Source organism: Panthera tigris, chromosome D2, assembly GCF_018350195.1.
Source record: "Panthera tigris isolate Pti1 chromosome D2, P.tigris_Pti1_mat1.1, whole genome shotgun sequence".
Classification (NCBI taxonomy): domain Eukaryota; kingdom Metazoa; phylum Chordata; class Mammalia; order Carnivora; family Felidae; genus Panthera; species Panthera tigris.
Window position 1 is genome coordinate 41,033,628 of NC_056670.1, and position 19,873 is coordinate 41,053,500.

Consider the following 19,873-nt stretch of genomic DNA (forward strand, 5'->3'; position numbering starts at 1 on the left):
GCTCAGCTAGCATAAATCTTCACTTGTAATTCTCTTCCTCTGTCAACCTTTACATCTCTGCATACTTTCTTCCTCTAATGTATCTCTCTTATGTTCACAATAGTGGTTACTCATCCAAATGTGTCATTGGTGCTGGACAAAAGAGAACTAATCTTTACTTCTTTTTCTATTGAAATCTCACGTTTCTCCAGGTTAACCATCATGTAGACAGAAATTAATTTCTTCTCCACAGCTGACACTGAGAAAGAGGGAATAAATTGCATGTGTAAAAAATGCAGGAAATGAAACTCTTCTAATCGATCAAGTGCAGACCTCTCTGTAGCTAGTCTTGTCTGGAGTAACTGTCTCCCCATTACTGAAGATCTTCAAACAAATGTTTGATGATCATTTGGTATCTCAAGGGAGGAGGTATTGGGTGTGTGTGTGTGTGCTTCAGAACTAATCCCTTTATAAAAAGCTTTTTAAAAATTATTTTGTATTTTATTCTTTTGACTATACTTTATTCAATATTTGCCATTTTATTTCACCTCTTATACTTAAAAATATATATTATGTTCTTCTTAATTCTAAAAGAAGTTCCTTCTTTCCTTCAATTATGTTTCTCTCTGAAGTCTCATCCCTATCTTTTCCTTTACCAAAGAATGCATGTTTAGTTGTGTATATATATATATATATATATGTATATGTTTTTTTTTTTTTGAGAAGGAGAGAGATAGGGGGAGAGGGGCAGAGAGAGAGAGAGAGAGAGAGGGAGAGAGGGAGGGAGAATCTTAAGTAGGCTCCACGTTCAGCACAGAGCCCGATGCAGGGCTGGATCCCACCACCCAGGGTTCATGACCTGAGCTGAAATCAAGAGTCGGACGCTCAACTGCCTGAGCCACCAGGCGCCTCTAGTTATGTATGTTCTTAAAAGCAGCATACATAATTCTTCCCATTGAACTCTGGTCAGTGTCCCCCACAACTGTAATGAGAACTCTAAGACAGACCTATGAGCTTGTCAAACAGGGTTACATGTGTGCTCCCATGCTCATGTGAGGTCATGGGACATGCTGTATCCTTCTGAAGTATAAGTTCTACCCAATAAGACATTGAAAACATTATGCGGTTAATAAAACAAACACGAATTATGGATATCACTGCAAAATCTTCATGAATTTAATATTAAAAGAAGATCCTAAAGCCCCACTGTAGCCCCAGATTGCCAGACTCCTTCTGGAAGCCTGTTGGGTCCACCATAGAGTAGTAGCTTAGTCATTTTGTGGGTGAAGCCAAGAGCTCTGCAGTGAGATTTGAAAGTGCTGGGGCAGTCTGGGCCCCATGGACTCCCAGAACTAATCAAATGAAGCTTCCCTCCAGGACAAACACCCACACTGATGAGAAACTAATGGGAAAGAACCCAAACTTATCAAAGAAGCAAAGGAAAGAAAACTTTGTTTTTGTTTGTTTGTTGTTTTTAAATAAGGAAAAGGAATAGACACAGCATTACAGTAAATGTGAGGTCGTATTTTTTTGTTGTTGTTATTACTTTGCAAAAATGACAGGAGAGGGAGCTCTAGAGCCATAATGCTGGGAAAACTGTTCTGACCCACCCACCCTCCTAAAAGTAAAAGGAGACTCCAGAGAAGGAGCAGAAGGTGGAGGAGGAGCAGGAAGAAGAGAATGAGAAATGGATCATGGTCGATTTCCATACAGAACTATTATAAGTCATTATGAGGAAGAGGAAATAAAGGCAGAATGATTCAGGCAATGCAATTATGCCAGAAAGATACATCCAAAACAATAGAAAACTACAACCCAACATATTTTTAAGTAGCTAAGATAAATAAAGAAGGTACGAAAGAATAAAATCTACCAAGATTAGGAAAACTCCAGATTGAGATGATTAGAGAAATTAAGCTCTAAAAAGGAAAAAAAATACACACACACACACACACACACACACAAAGAAAATAAACATTTGTATCAGTCTTTATTTTCATTCTGTTGTATTTAACACTTGATTTTCTGGAACTCTCTCCTACTCTGGCCACCAGTAGATGACAATCCTAATTCTCATCCAGCCACTTGTTCCTGCTCTGCCTCAGGGGCTCCTCTCTGTCATTGCCACAGAAAAGGGACATTTCCTATGGCTGTCTCTTGGCTACCTCTTTAGTTCACTCTACTCAGTGGCTGCAGCAACTTATAAAATTGAATTACACTTCAATGTGGCTGCATTCCTAACATGCCCTATTCATGACCTGATCCATGCATGACCAGCCAGCTGCCTTTTTCCTGTGTCTCACTGCCACCTCAGATGGACCAGGTCCAAAGTCACCTACATAGCATTTAATCTATGCCTCATCTAAAGTTCTATAACTTGGAACTTAGATTCTTATCTCCCAAAGCATCCATCTCTGTTCTTTTCCTCATGCTGCCACTTAATCAAACATCCCTGTCTATTTTTGCTTCCAAAGTATTTCTCAAATCTGTTCCCTCCTGTCACATTTAACTACTACTGTGCCAGGTCCTTCTATACCTCTGAAATGGACTCTTGCAATAACTTACTTGCCTTCTCTGACTTCATTCTGTCTCAACTGCAAATGATGCTGTGTAGCACAAGGACACTATGTTTAGGGGGTTCCATTTACATAAAAAATAATGTGAGTGTTACCACTCAGTGTTGTGTTTCTGTCCTGGCTCTGCCTTCTTCGAGGGCAATAGGTCCTTAGCTTGTTTTTGTTCTCAGCCCTATGGAAGGAATTAAGCATTTTAATGACAGTCCATAGAAACTACAATAGAGTAACTATTAAAATAATTGTGACTGCATTAAAATATCTCAAAATGTCCCTAAAATTGTTCAAGATGTCACTCTCTAGAACTGCACTGCTGTTCACTGCCCTTTGAATACTCTTTTATATGCATGAGGTGGTATCTTTGAGTAACTGCTTTAAAAAAATGTGCAATACCTTTTTCCCCTTCCTCATAGCACATTGCACCCTGATATTTGCAACATCACAAAACCCATTCAGGTCGGTGCAGACCAAGATAAAAGCAAGTTGTAGTGTTAGGTGAATGAAACAATCCTACTGACAAAAGACCTTTCTGTACTAAAACAAGAGAGAGAAAAGGTAGTCTCAATTTGAGGAAACATTACTGGATTTACATGTATATAAGGCAGTACACAAGAGACTATAAACTCTGAACAGAATTTCACACAAATCTAGACATTAGTCAAATAAGTAACAATGAAAACCTCTCTCATTTCCTGTAGAGATGAGTGGATGCACCCTGTTATTGTCTGCTGTATACTTATGAGAGACCCTCGGACTAATTTGTAGGTTCCTGTTTACAGCTCCAAGGACCAGAAGACCCAAGCCTTGTATCTTAAATTCCGAAGGTGAGGCTTATCATTGGGCCCTATTTTGTTTTCAAGGAGGGCATGGTAGGCAAGAAGCACCTCTCTGTCAAAGAAAATGTCAGTATTTTTTTAAAAATGTTTCTTTATTTATTTTTGAGAGAGAGAGAGCATGTGTGTACAGAAGAGGGACAGAGAGAGAGGGAGAAAGAGAATCCAAAGCAGGCTCCATGCTGGAGCTGTCAGCACACAACCCCACATGAACTTGAACTTGAACTGGGCTTGAACTCATGAACTGTAGATCATGACCTGAGCTGATGCTGATGTCGAGCCAGCCAGGCACCCCTCATCATTTTTTTTAATGGCAGCAGATAGCATCACTTGCAGCAACAACAGCAACAAACTCAGATTTATTAGAAACTCTGAGTAGAAGCTGGATATGTGACCTACATCGAAGCCAACAATGGGGCTGTGAAGAGGAAAAGTGGGTATGATACTTATGTCACAGAATTCGACCTTGAAGTGGAAGAGTGTGTCACCTTACCAAAAGGGGATATTCACAAGAAGAAAGAAATCATCAAGTATGTGTCCTTGCATGACTTGGATGTGGCCAACACATGGCCCTCAGGGGGCAAAACATCCTGTCTACGATGGGCAAGTTAATGGAGCCAAAGAAGACCGAAATCACAAACTGCAAGGGGAGATTAACAAGGTGGTGAATAAGTATATTGATCAGGGTATTGCTGAGCTAGTTCCAGGTGTGCTCTTTGTTGATGAAGTCCACATGCTGGACATCGAGTGTTTCACCTACCTGCACTGGGACCTGGAATCTTCTATTGCCCCCATCATCATCTTTGCATCCAACTGAGGCATCTGTGTCATCAGGGATACTGAGGACAGCACCTCTCCTCATGACATCCCTCTTGACCTTCTGGACCACGTGATAATCATTGGGAACATGCTGTACACCCCACAGGAAATGAAACAGATTATTAAAATCTGAGTCCAGACAGAAGGAATCATGAAGAGTTCTTAATACATCTACAGCCCACCACATGCACATTGAGAATCACTGGCCTACAGAGATTTGGCCAAGTTTGCAATGTAGAACTCAAGCTCTTTGGTAATCTAGGATCAACTTCATTTGTAGTCACATTTCTCAATCCTGCATCCTTTCCCATTCTCCTCAAGGCAGAAGGACTAGCTGGGATAGGATCAGCTAGAACACGGAGAATAAGTAACAGAGACACTATATAAGGAACTGGGGAGTCCCCAAAAACTTTGGGATAATTTGAGGTCAGTCAACCTTTTGATAGTGGAATTAAACAATTGACAAGATGACCATGCAGAAAACATATCATTGGGCAGTCTGCCAGTCATTTACTGAGTACTTACTCTATGCCATGGAACAGATTAATGTTAACAACAGTGTTAATCAGCATTAGAGTTCTAACAAAAGATGCAGGGACTTAGTTATTGAGGTTGTATTTCTTTAGAAGAGTTCCGTTGTCCAGAAAGTAAGGGAGGTAAAAAGATTTTGGTCTATTGTAATAACTGGAGTGCCATGTGGGAGACAATATTTTGAGAAATTCAAAGGACAAGAGCCCTTACTGACAATACTAGTGGAAGATTCATGCACCACACAGCAATGACTGATTGTCTCTGGTGTTCCTTCTACTCCTGGAAGCCAACTGGGATATTGTAGCAGGTAGTGTCTGTGTAGGATTCTATGCTAAAAAGACAGGCTGTTTCTGCTGGCTCCATCAAGATTCCTCCTTAGAGTGCAAGTATGTCTAATCCCTTGCAATGGTTCAACTAGAAAAGTGGTTTCAATGAGCTCAATGAGTTTCAATGAGCTCCTTTTACTTTCTCTCTTGCCATGATCCTGGTTCCATGCAGGTGCTAACACTTAGGACAGAGGTGCTAGGCCCTGCACAAACTTCTTGGCCCCAGAGAAAAGGCCTAAAATGAATTTCTTATATCCATGTTTGGATTTAACCTTTGACTTCAATGCCTTCATTGAAGTTCTTGCCTTTGATTCTCTTTACTTTCGTTTTGACATTCGAGCCCATTTTCTAACTTTCTTGTCCTTGGATGTGATCTCTCTGTCCTTATCATCCCCTGTAATGAATATTTGTCTTATAGAACCCATTACTGACAACTAAAAAACTACATTCAAGTTAACTAAAATCAAGTTAACACTAGAAAAATTTTTCTAATACTACTCTGGGTTTCTATATCTTTACTGCCCATGGGGTGGGGAGGGGAATCTTTGATTTGGTTAGGATTTTGTTTGTTCATTTGTTTGTTGTTTGTTTTAATAAGTGAGAAAGCCCCAGATAAATTATTATGAACCTAATTATTTTTACCTATAGGCAGGAAAAGGAAGCATACTTGATCACTACCATTGACTTGGCTTAATTAAGCATCCCAATAATGAGTATCATTAATTCATTCAACAATTTTTGAATTCCAAGTTCAGATAATTCACTGTGCCCTATTTTGTGGGGAAGGAGAAAGTGCATGTTACATATTGAGTCCATTGCCTTTAATTTAGTAAGTACTCAATGTTAGCACTCTTGCTGTTGATCGTCATAAAAATGGTGAATGTGGCATAAATATTACTGACAATCTATTTTCTACATAAAAATATTTTGAAATTATATAGATTAGCAACCAGACTACAGAAAACCAAGCAAGATGTATCAAAACTAAGAGAAGAATATCAGGTGATCAAAAAGCCTGAAATGCCAGCCAAACAGGTTTTTTTTTTTTTATTTCTTTATTTTGAGAGAGAGAGAGAAAGAGAGAGAGAGCAAGCGCAGGGGATGGGCAGAGAGAGAGGGAGAGAGAGAGAATATGAGCAGGCTCCACACCTTCAGCTGAGAGCCTGACATGGGGCTCGAACTCAAGAACTGTGAGATCATGACTTGAGCTGAAATGAAGAGTTGGATGCTTAACCAGCTGAGCCATCTAGGTGCCCCCAGCCAAACAGGTTTTTAAATGTGACTGGGAGTCATCTAGTTATATGTTTTTATTTGACTTAACAGTGACCTTCAGCAGACTCCAGATCGTTAGACTTGGTGTGGCATGGGCCACTGATGCACAGGGGAACTGGGCAAGTCAGGCTAGAAAGGCTGTTACCTAGTAACAATGCCTAACTAAGGTGAAAAGATTTGGGGAAGCTGGATGGCTGGAAAAACTTGATTGAGTCTTTCTGAAAGGGCAAAAGCAATTACACTAAGGTAAATCGCCATTTTGTTCACAGGAAGAACAGTGGAATAAAAATAAATGCAACAAAGAGCTTTTAAGACACTAATTCCTGAAGACTGGGTATGTGCTGAATACTCCTGTTCTTCAGAGACTAGTGTGGTTCAACAGAGAAAAGTCATTCTTCCAAGATGTGACAACAGTCTGGATGTATCTTGTGAAATCCTTTAAGTGTGTCAATCCAAACACCATGTTTAATTTTGGGAATTTGGAGAAATTTTATCTGTGATGCTGGGATCAGCATGCCCTGGGAATTAGAGTATAGGACTGAAATATACATGAAAACTTATAGTTGAAGTGGTGACTCTATATCATCTTCTTTGCACATTGGCAAGATAGTGTTCAGAACTCTTTGTTTTGTCTTTCTGTCTTTAAAAAATGAGCTGACATATTCCAGATGGAATGAAGGCCATTAGCAGATTGCCAAGCCCTCCAACAATGAATTACAGGCATCATCATATGATAGAAGTGAGGGTTAATCATTGTGTCATTGGTGTCCACAGAGTTGATAATTTTAGATTTTGGGCAAATGTAAAATTGGAATCTTCGGCTGTCTTTTGCCAAGCTACTGAGTGTCAGCACAGAGCCAAATATGACAGAGAGCCGGTGAGAAGTCTGTTTACCTGGGGCAAACATGGCTTATCTTTGAAGATTGTTTGAAGAGTGCACAGAATTTCTAGGGAGAGCAGTATTCTGGAGGATGCTCATATGTTCCTGTGATATTTGCTTCCTGCGCATATCATTCATGTGATGCAATGGTAAATTCAGATTATCTGTTCCAGTAGACAAATTCAATTTAACACTCAATAAGATTCATTGCTAGCCCATGCTTTGATTTCTCTGGGTTCCTTTAAATTACCAAAGTGTCTTATGTGTAAGCTGCACTGACCAATTTTCATTTGGGGAATATGAGGAAAGCATCTTTTAGCAAAAATTAGGAAAATTTCAGCATTAAGCATAGACTTAATTTGCTCTCAGGCTGCATGCTAGAAATAGCAATGATCTGGGTAGAAAGAACGACAAAATCCATTAGAGGTTATTTGCACTTACTGTGAATTTTTAAAATCAATTTTACTCTACTACCTCATTGATATCACGTATACTTAAAGAGTGTTTAGTGAGGCATTAGGAGAAAGAATAGAGATCACTTGGGACTGAGAGAGGGGAAGTCTTGATGTAGAATATCATCTCAGATAAATGAATATCATCTCAGATAAATGAATATCATCTCAGATAAATGTCAATATCTGAAAATCAGGGAGGGTGTGCAGCAGCAGAAAGTGGAGCACTGAAGGGTTTGGACATATTTCCTACTTTAGAAGTCAGCCTGGAGCTACTCCACATCATCTAACTTCAGTGAAAGCAAATGTACAGGAGGACCTGGGTGGCTCAGTTGGTTGGCAGACCTACTCTTGACTTCTGTTCAGGTCATGATCCCAGGTCATGGGATTGAGCCCCACGGTGGGCTCCATGGTCAGCATGGAGCCTGCTAAAGATTCTTTCTCCCTCCCTCTGCCCCCCTCCCTGACTCACACTCTCTTTCTTTTCACTCTAAAAATAATTTTTAAAAACTCCACAAGTGTACAGTTCAAGTTGATCAAATTGGTAAACCTCAGATTTAATAGACTAAACACACCTACAATAAAGTAAAATCCTAGAGATTATGACAACTGTTCAGCATCTGGCAGATCATTGTCAACTTATGTCTATTCATATATATTCAAGATGCAAAGATGTATCTTTCAAATCAGGACTATGTGAAAACACTAGGGTTAATATAGAAGAGAAGGGCCATCCATGAAGCAGTACTATCCACTAGACTCTACTTTGTGATTGTGTTGAATTCTTACAACTATTTTCTGAGGTAACACAAATCCTTGTTTATGGTGGAGGAAATCACAACCTAGAAAGGATTAGAGAGTTTGTCTGAGCCTATGTGACTTAGGTTGGGAGCCAAACTCCTATACTTCTTCTAAATCATTCTACCCTTCAGTAAAGGTACATGTGTTGGATGAATGCAAACATATCCATTGATTTTGTTGTAGTACAACTGGGAAATTAGAGAACTTGATATGTGGGTGTGGAGGTTGGTTTAGTAGTATATTTTGGAAATGCTTAGTTAATATCTCTGTAAATTACATTTAAATATCTCTGCACTTGTGTGAGACTCTATGTGACAGAATAGGTAGGAAAATCCAGTTACCCATCCATCTCCTGATAAATCAATGAAGACAACTGCATTGACAAAAGTATACTTATTTCATCTTTGCTGAAGGGCACATTTTACCAAACATTGGTTCAGTAATTTCACTGGAAAATCTTAGAAATCTTGTTATTTATAATTATTCATCTTAAAGCATTTCTTCCCCCCTTCCTTCTTTACTCCCTCCTTCTCTCCCTCCCTCTCTCTTTTCCTCTGTCTCTTTTCTTTCTTTTTTTCTTTCTTCCTTCCTTCCATTCTTGCGTTCTCCTCTCCCCATCCCTCTCCTTTTCTCCCCTCTCTCCCTCCTCCTTCTTCTTTCTCTCTCTTTTTGTTTGAAAGTTTATGAGAGAAGTAAGAATGTCTTTGATGCACTTTGAGAAGATTGCAGATGAATAAAGGATGACCTTTGGGGTTTCTTTGGTATTGATGAAAAGAGTGTGGGCTTTTGAGTCAAACACACCTATATATTCAAGCATACATATTTATTAGTTGTATGACCTGGAGCAAATCATTTCAACTGCCTTCTCTTCTATTTCCTTAGCTATAAAATAGAGGAAATAATATACTCTCACAGAGTTGTAGTGAAAGTTAAATGAGATAATGGGTACAAGAGCATTTACCCCAGTATTTTGAACATAGTAAGTGCACAGTAAATGCTACCTACAAAATTACCATTACTATTATTGCTATAATCACACCTGGGAAAATCATTTATTCTCTCCAAACCTCAGAGTACTCTCTTTTAAAGAGAGGCTTAAATAAGAAAGCATGTGTGAAGTATAGCCTTGATGAATGTGAATGACTCTTCAATTCACTTTCATCCAGACACACTTTTATTGCCAAGTTAACTTCCCTTTGTTGGGCTTGGGACTGCAGACAGTCAAAACTGACCCTGTTCCCAGAGTCCTGGCATTTCAATATGGCCTGTCATTTTCTGAGAATATACACATTCTCGAATTTACCTTCCCTGACCAAAAAAAATATGGGATATTGGTATCCAAAATGGGATATTAGGTATCAATTCACTTCCTGCTGTAGGACACACGCTGCCTTGTCAGGGTTAGAGTATCCCAGGTATACTGAAGTCAATCACACAACTTTTCATCAACTTGTCTTACACTCATCGTTTTGATCTAGTCAGTGCTCTTCAAAATGTAAGGGGATTCAAATCCCCTGATGATCTTGTGAAAATTAAGCTTCCATTCCAGGAGGTCTGGGTCAAGGCCAGAGGTTCTGAATTTCACAGGTCCCAGGTGGTAGCAATGCCACAAGCTCACATGTTGAGTAGACAGTGTCTTGGAGTCCTTACACATGTTTGGAGGGTAGTTAATGAGCTCACACCCTATTCAGATGATCGCTTTGACTGGTAGAAATTAGCAGACATTCCTTTCAAGTCATATATTCTCCACTCTGAGCTCTGTGTTCCCTTTTTTCAACACCCCTTCCTTAATTGTGAAGATAAAGTAAAAACACTTTCTGTGCCTCCTCTTCTGTGAACTTTCCCTGGTGCACCCCGTCCCCAAACAGCACCTTCTTTTATTTACTGTGTCCCCATGGCATATGGCATTGTACCTAAGTTTAATGATTGTCCTTTTCTTTTGAAAATTTTTCTCTATTTTTCTGTATTTTATACTCTTGACGATAACAGAGCACCATGAGGGAACTCCCTATTCAGTTCTTTGCACCTCATGCCGTCTTAGCAGACACTAGATGCTCAAGAAACTCAGGAGGCTGAGATATTCAGTAGAACAAGCAGTGTCGATTGGAGGCAGACAGACTCGGGCTCAAATCAATGTAAAGTTAAATAAGTAGCTTAGGTTTTCTTCACTTCAGCTTCTTCACCTATAAAAATAAGATATTTCACCTTCCTCTATAAGGTTGTTGTGACGATTATATAAGATAATATCTGTGTATCGTGTGGCCCCAGTGCCTAAGGGAATAGCCAATAAATGTTAATATTGTGGTTTATCATTATCACTAACATTATCGGATTGTTTGAGAATCACCTCAAATAACATAAACAAATATTAGAATACAGTTCTTCCCCTTCTATTTTAGAGTGAATGAATTCATGTTATATTTATTTTATTATGGTCTTATAGCATACAGTTTTGTTATTGGGACTTTCAATTTTTCATAGAATGAGGGCTATCTAAACAAATTGAAAATGAAATATACAAGTGTGTATTATCATTCATTTCACATATTAGGCCCTCGAAAGATGTTTTTGATCTAAGTGACGAGAAAACTTCCTCGAGCAATACTTCTTACATTTAAACAACTTTATGACTGAGAGGGTTCAGCGTTCCCAAGGTCAACCATTTACTGACATACTTAATTTGCAAACTGGGATACATAGTTTGCTATGTCTGGTGTTCATTTTCACTGCGGTTTTTATGCCCAAATCCCCTCTGTTCCATCTGGCCACAAACTTGCCTGAGATGTTCTCTCCCTCCTGGTGCCTCACTCTTTGCAACAGAGATAAATGGATTAAGAACATGAAATAATTGAAGCACATCAAGTGGAGAAGACAATCACTTTCCATAGCGTTGCTTGCATCGATTGCAATTTGAATGCATGATGACTTCTTTCCCAGGAGTGTGAAAAAGAAATCGTTCATAAAATACCCAGGAAGTCTCTCAAGGAAACTAATTAATGGCATTATTATCTTAAGCACAGCAAAGATTATTGAAAAGTTTCCTGTTACTCAAAATACTTTATAAAACAAATTATGATTACTTCGGATACTGTGCTTTAATGAATCTTTCATTGATTTCCTGTGTGTTTACAGAGAGGTTTCAGGCTTTATTTTCAACAATTTACACAGCATTTGAAGGAGAGGGCTCCACAGGCACTGGAAAAAGAAAGCCATTTTCTGCTATTGCATGTCATAAAGCAAGAACCAAAAACTTGAAATGAAGGGGAAAAAAAGTCAGAGTCCCGTATATGTGTCCTGCCACACCAGTAGCATTTCTCTAGAGTGTATCAACGAGAAATTGATTAGCTGAATTGAAGAGTGATGTGCATATCCAGATATGTTAGACTATGCTGCAGTTTTTACCAAAGCAGTTACACTAATTGACATTTTGATTGTTGTATCCATCACAACAGGTGGTATTTTGTGATTTTCAATTTGCCATCTTTACATATATAAGTGTATCTCGTCTTGGACATAATTTATATTTCCTTAGCCATATTTTCTTATGTGTTATGGCCATTTGAACACCCACCCCCTTTTTTTAATGCTTCTCAGGTCAAATTTTGCCCAATTTTCTCTTTGGTTTCCAACCTTTTCCACATTGACTAATAATATTCCGTTATTAGTTTCAAAATACTTCTTAGGTGTGCACGTGTGGTATGTGCTGTGCTTATGTTGGGAATAACTCCCCAGTCTCCCAATTTGGACTTTCACTTGGTTTATGATGCTTTTTGATGAATAGAAGTTAATTCTGCATTTTAGCTTAAATTTTACCTGTGTTTACTTTTCTTTTCCTTTGGTTTGTTCTTTTTGTGTTTCATCTAAGAAATGTATTCCTATGATGAATTTCTGAAAATATATTCCTGCATTACATTCAAAAAGTTGTATGCCTTTGCTTTTCACATTTAATCTATCTTGAGTTGAATTTTCTTCTTGTACCAGTGTATCAGGCAGATTCAGTGAGGAGACAGACCTCACCAGGTTTTTTTTTTAAGTAATTTAATATAAAGAACTGTTAGCAGATGTAAACTATATAGCACATGTAATTACATAACTAGAAAGACAAAACATACACACAAAAAGAACCTTGAATTATCACAGAGGTAGCGACTGATAAGCAGCTATCATATGTACATTTCACCGTATGATTGGGGAAACGGAGAGATTAACATTATTGAACGATAGTAGCTTACAGGAAGGGACCCAGGTGTTGAAACTCAGATCTCTGAGAAAGCAGTGCAGTTCAGTTGGCTCTGAAGCCTCCAAGCTCAGAGAAAGGGCACTGGCCAGCTGGAGCCATGTTTCAGAGAGTGCAGTGAGCTTCTGCAAGTACTGGAAAAACCACAGACTGTATTTAACTGGTGCTATGGACAGGGGCTGTCCCTGCCAGTTGATACAAGAACTAACAGCACACCAGAAGCCACAAGAAGCTATTATTTTGAGGAGCTGTTTCAGCCTCCCAAACTTCTATCCCTGTTTCCTCAATTTAGTGAGACCCATCATGCTCTGCTTGGGATGCCCTCTGCCATGGTCTGGAAAACATATCCAGAGGAAAACCCAGGGCAATCAGAAGGCTCACTCACCTCATTTGGTTGCCCCCATTTTTCCACTGTCAGTGATCACAGGTCTACACTGCTGGGTTCCCAATGTCTGCAAAGAGTTGTTTTCTAGTTGTGTGCAGCAGGGAGGGTGGATCAGTTCCAGTTCATCTAGCATGGCTAAAAGCAAAGATTCTTATGTCTTTGTTTCTATTTAATTTTTATTCCTCTGGTAGTTTATAAATTTTACATTATTATTTTACTCTTTTAGTGGGTGCAATTTCCTGACATATTTTTGTTATATATTTTAACTTTTACCTTATTTTTAAGTGAAATGGAATGTTTATAGTTTGCTAGTGAGGTTTGGCTGGTAACAAACTCTTTTGTCTGTCTAGATGTGTCTCTGCCTCATTCTTTAAAAAAAAAATTTTTAATGTTTATTTATTTTGAGGGAGAGAGAGACAAAGTGCGAGCAGGGGAGGGGCAGAGAGAGAGGGAGATAAAGAATCTGAAGAAGGCTTCAAGCTCCAAGCTGTCAGCACAGAGCCCGATGCGGGGCTCAAACTCACAAACCACCAAATCATGACCTGAGCCAAAGTCGGACGCTTAACCAACTGAGCCACCCAGGTGCCGCATCTGTGGCTCATCCTTAAAAGTTAATTTCATTGGGTGTAAATTTCTAGCCAGGCATCTCTTTTCTTTAGCGCAATAAAGATACCCTACTTTCTTCTGACATTGTCATTAGTCTGCTATTCCTTTGTACGTAAACGTTTTTTCGCCGATTTTAATCTTTTTTTTCATTTTTGAAGCTCTGGAGTTTCACTGTAATAAATCTTAAATGCATTCTTTTTTCTACTTGGAATTCTCTAGCCTCTTGAATCTGTGCTTACTTCACCCTTTCTGGAATTTCTCATCCGTTATGTCTTCAAATGTTGCCTCTATTTTATTCCCTTTCTCTTCTCTTTAGAAATTGTGAATGCTTATTAGATCTCCTTAGTCTCCCATGACTCTTAATTATGCTTTTCATTTTTCCCATGTTATTTGGTTTCTGCTGCATTCTGGAGAAGTCCTATTATACTTCCAGTTTACTATGTATCGCTTTAGCTATTTCTAATCTGATATGAATTCTACTCAAAGAATCCAGAAGGTTGTATTTTACCATGCCATGCTACATGCTATAGACAGGTACTACCTAGCTTGGCATTTTCCTTTTTCTTAGAACATTGTAAGCTGCGTTGAAAACCATATCTGATATTGGAAGAATTGTGTTTTTTACTGTTCATTTTTGTTCTTGGAGACTTGTTTTCTTAGGGACTTCATTGCTTTATATTTTGTGCTGGTGATTTTCCTTGAAAATTACTGGTATGAATTTTTTTCAGGCCTGGGGAAAAAATGCTTTTTTTCTGCATTTGCCTATCTTAATGCCTGGGAGGCCTGAGTGCCTAGAAGTTCATAAATTTCATGCCTTGAGCTTCCTTGGACCACTCAGGCGGAATTTGAACTGTATACGTGGAAAAGATTTGAGGCTATGACTTTTCCAGGACTTTTATTTTCTCCTTTGCTAATCAGCACCATTGCAGTTTTTCCTGTTACTTCCTGAGGGTGGAGAGTGGCAATTTTGTTTTATTTTCCTTCTTAACCTTTACCTAAAATTTGTAGTTATTTAAAGATTCAGCTTTCGGGGCGCCTGGGTGGCTCAGTTGGTTAAGCCTCTGACTTCGGCTCAGGTCATGATCTCGAGGTCCGTGAGTTTGAGCCCCGCGTCGGGCTCTGTGCTGACAGCTCAGAGCCTGGAGCCTGTTTCAGATTCTGTGTCTTCCTCTCTCTCTGACCCTCCCCCATTCATGCTCTGTCTCTCTCTGTCTCAAAAATAAATAAACGTTAAAAAAAAAAAAATAAAGATTCAGCTTTCTTGTGGAGAGATTGCACTAAAGTCCTAAACTTGGGTAAGCCTTGGCCATCCAGGGCAAAGTTCGGTTTTGCTCTGATTGATGAAATTCATTAGGCCAGAAATGGCTTTGATGTTCTGTTTACCATTTTAGATAATCTTGTTGATCTAGATATTGGCCTGATAAATCCCTGTTATCATTTCCACTCTATAATGCTTCTGAAAAAGATTTTTAAAATATATCTCAATTAATTTAATATTAATCATTTATCTTAGTATTATCAATGAGAGAGTTGGTCCAAATTGTGTAGCTCACAGTAACCCCCAAAACAGATGTTCCCTAGATAAATTTTCATGTGATATAGCATCTCCTTTAAGAGCTATACCTTTATACTTTTGACAAATAAATTAGGTGACATCTCTTGCTATAAATAGTTTTCAGCAAATAGCTATTTTAATGATTGGGGATAAAGACTGTTGGGCAGATAACTTCATTAAAATTTCCTTTGACACTATATATTTTTCAGGATGCTTGTATCAACAACATCTTAGTATGCAAATAAATTTCTTTCTAATCAGATAATGAATATTGTTTCCTTTTTATTTTTTTTCTTTAAACTTTGGCTTTAGAAGATCACTCCTGTGTTATATGAAAACTCAAATTTATGTTTAAATTAACTCTGTAAAGCAGATGCATATAAGTGCAACTAGTAAGTACAATAATGAATTTAGATTATTCAGACCCGTTTTCCTACAGAAGAAGGCTCAGGCCTCATCTGTCCTCAAAAGATTAAGCCATTCAGTGTCAGACATGAGGTTAATGGCAGTTTTCAATTTCTATGAAAACCCATGTTCACCAAGATATTCCAAAGTCAGTGTACTTATTGAAATGGTTAGACTTATTGAGGAAGGTCAGTTTCAGCCCCTAACCGCCCACTGTTATATCCTGTAGTTGTCAATAGCATCCTGTTTAAACATTTTGTCTTCCTCCCTTGATTGAGAGAGACAATATTATTGATGATGTAGGTGGTAAATAGAATAGTGCTTAACTAAGCCCAGATAATGGAGTACCTACCTACAGGGTTTTGTGAAGGAAACTACCTGCTGAAGTCTAAGCTAAACTCTGATTGCTGAGTCTTTGGAGAACAACAAAGACTGGATCCTTGCCTTAATATTACTTTCATTCCAGTGGGGAAAAGGCGATAAGCTAATAGGTAACATATAAAATGTGAACTAGTTTCACTAGCACAATGGATAAAATAACAAGAAATTGTGCAAGAGGATAACAAAGCGGGGATTCCCATGAAGGCTCACCTATGTGATGAAACGTAGGCTGAGATGCAAGCATGAGAAAGACCAGAAGCATGAGAACCTGGGGAGCAGGAGAACTTCTACCTACATCTGTTGTAGAAAAGAGAGGAACCTGTCCTAGGAGTGAATGGGAGGGAAATGTATTTGGAGGATAATGAGTGAGAAGCAAATTGGCTTGAAGATTTTCCAGTACTGGGTCACACAGGTCCTTTCCGACCCTGGTATGAAATCCGCTGGAAGGTAGAGAGGTATCTGGAGAACAGAAACAAACACACTGATGAAAAGCTAATATATTGGGGCGTGAAAAAGTTGGTGTGGTTTTGAACAAGGGTAGTCTCCATAGAGATGCATCTGGTGAGCTTGAGCTCTTGGGACTCACGGCCTTCCTCTAAAATTACCGATGCTGCTCTGATTCCAGTGAACTGTATGCCAGTGGGCACAGGCCTGTTCCAAGGAGTTCTGACTTTGGATCAAATGTTTTAACGTGTTGCTGCTATTTCTAATGATTTTTATTCTCAAATTTGTCTTGGTATATCAGTGAGGATAAAGGGAAAAGCTGGCTCTAGTGGAGATTTTTTTTTTTTTTGTAATCTTAGTATTAATAACTCTTCAGTGATTCTTTTTTTTAAAGTTTATTTATTTATTTTGGGTGAGAGAGAGAGAGTAAGCAAGGGAAGGGCAGAGAGGGACAAGCAGAATCCCAAGCAGGATTCCTGCTGTCAGTGCAGAGCCCAATGAGGAGCTTGAACCCACAAACCACAAGATCATGACCTGAGCTGAGGTAGAGTTGGACACTTAACCAACAAGCCACCCAGGCACCCCTTCTTCAGTGATCCTTAAAAATAGTTCAAAAAAATCAAACTCCTTTCTATTCTTTTGCTAGAGAACTGTTTATTTTGTTGGGTCCTGTTATGTTCTTCAGAAGGCTGGTTGCATCACAGGAAAACATCAAATGGAGGCTTCAAGCAGGTATGAGACCCAAGAAGTCTGAGATGCTCACAATGGCTCATTGCCACCTCCTTTTATAAACATGACTTTTAAGTATTTGCAGCAATGGTGATGACTGTCAAGGCCTGGAATTATGCCAGGTTGTCTGAATATTTTGACAAAACAACATTATTTTTTATCACCTTTTCTCTTTTATTTGTATTGGGTTAAATAATTGAATCTTTATTTAGTTTTTTCTGGTTTTATAAAAAATTTTACTGGAGACAGAAATTCCTGAGCTTATTCCCACATTACGCATTAGCAAAGGATGGGTGAGTTTGTGGACAGTAAACCAGGCTTCTCCTGAGGGACCCACAATGACGCGAACAATTGCAGCTAAAAGAGGCCCCCCCTTCAATTTAAACCTGATGATTAATTAAGACCCTTCAAAGCGCCTCTTCTTAGAGAAGGCATAAATTTGAAGATGCTGTTGGTTCACATTTCTGGAATGGGTTTTGGAGCTGTCATGTGCCACTGGTCCATAAACCCAGATTAGCTAAACAGGAGGAGAAAGGAGAATAATTAAGGAATGGCAACTGGGAATCTAAAAATAAATGATGCAACTGGGAACCTGACAGGGGTTCCAGAGCCAGGGCACAAAACTGGACGAGTTTATGTTCCTCCTTAGTTGATCATCAGTATTTCTGATACAGTCTGTTGTAGAAAGACTTAACGCATCAGGTAGAGAACCTCTGAGCCACTATTTGCTTATAACCCATTCAGTTCCTACTTGGCATACACTCTAATCATTTTACTTATGAAACATTTCTACTCATATTCTACATACACTTGAGAGACTCAAACTCCCATTTTACTTTCAACCCTTCCTGCTTTAATGTGATGGAATTATAGCTCTCCAGAGCACCATTTGCTGCCAAGGCCCTAATTGGTTGTCAGACAAAAATGTCATGGGAGGAAGTCACCATCTCAAAATGTGTTTTGGCCTCTTGTTTTCACAAATGTTTGCAACACCTTAGCAACATTTTTTCCCCTGTAATCATGTTCAGCTTATAAATGAGATGTCTGTCAAAGCACGTGAAATGAGAAAGGTTAAAAAAAAATGACATCCAATTTTTTGACTTACTTAGGTGGCATCTTGACCTATTTATTTTCATTATACTTGATATATAATAATTGCATTTTCAATAACATCAATTTGAACAAATAAAGTTTCAAGCACTCAGGAAAGGGAACTGACAGTTGTTTGTGTCTGGAGATTTACTGACATCACCTTAATACCTCAAAGAGAATAAGCAAAGTATTATTAGCTATATCTACTTAAATAAGGCTCACACACTGCCATACATTCTAGTGACATAATTATATGCAGCTAAGATTTGAACATGAATCTGTGGGACTGCAATGTAGTTTTCTCTACCCTTGGAACTTTAAATCTGCTTTAAGGGTAGCAACATCAGCATTGCCCAGGAGCTTGTTAGAGATGCAGAACCTTGAGTGCCATCCCAGACCAAACTACATCAGAATCTTTATTTTAACAAGATCCCCTGATGAACCCTATGCACGTTAAAGACTGAGAAGTACTGATTTATACACCATGTCTCCAAAACAAGGTGGATTTCTTTTCCCATTTCCTATTTCTTCTACCAGTGCAAAGGCAGTCATGTGGCATACTTTAAACAAATTCATTTTTACTGCCCGACAAAACACATCTAATTTTTGTAGGAATAGTCTGGGATCTCATCGCACTATTCAAATTCTTCTTCTTTTTTTGCTTAAATAATCTCTTCTCACAGACCATTCCTTTTCCTCTTCATCTCCTAACATCTATTACAAGTTCCTTAAGCAAACTGACTCCCGTTATTATAAGGTGGCAGTGCAGCTGGTGTTTCCTTGTTTGTACTGTGAAGGAAGAACATTCATATGTTACTTTATAGATTCTGCACATATTTCCAATTCATTTTTCATGTACCTTGAGTAATTGCTTTTATACCTGCCTTTTGAATGTGATTATCTGTGTATATGTAGTGGGGAACAAAGCACAATATCAACTGGTTATTTTGAATAAATATATTAGAGTCTCTCTTCTCACTTTGGTGGTTTCTAGTTTGTAAAACACACTTTCTATTTACGCCATTCACACTATCACAAACGTAGATCTGAATGATACAAGACTACATTAGGATCATTTTACCAAATATCACAGGAAATAAATATATGGATTTTACTTAAATCCAGCAAAGAAAATGACTCATTCCACTTTGCTATCATAAATTATTATTTTTTGGTGCTCCACATGTTATTATATGATTAAATATATGTGTATGATTAAATATATTGATTAAATATATATGATTAAATATATTATATGATTAAATACATATGATTATATATATGTGTATGTATATGTATATTTCTGTTTGGTCCAGTTGTATGATGTTCTTAGGGAAGGTATAGATGGGTGTATTATTGCATAGATGACTACGTATGTCATTTTATTAATTAATTAATTTTTTTTGAGAGAGACAGAGCGAGAGAGAGCGCGTGAGCAAGTGAGCAGGGGAAGGGCAGAAGGAGGGGGAAAGAGAGAATCTTCACTAGGCTCCATGCCCAGTGCAGAGACTGACATGGCACTGGCTGTCACAACTGACTGTGAGATCATAAACTTGAACCAAAATCAAGAGTC

The 19,873-nt window shown here is 38.5% G+C and overlaps 1 protein-coding gene and 1 pseudogene across 4 annotated transcripts in view; both read left to right on the forward strand.

Moving 5' to 3' along the window:
* Positions 1 to 4,337, forward strand: part of LOC107180910 — a 45,958-nt pseudogene extending 41,621 nt beyond the window's left edge.
* The window catches only part of NRG3 (neuregulin 3), a 1,045,385-nt gene that overhangs the window by 855,278 nt on the left and 170,234 nt on the right, over positions 1 to 19,873 (forward strand). The gene's annotated exons all lie outside the window — the stretch shown is intronic.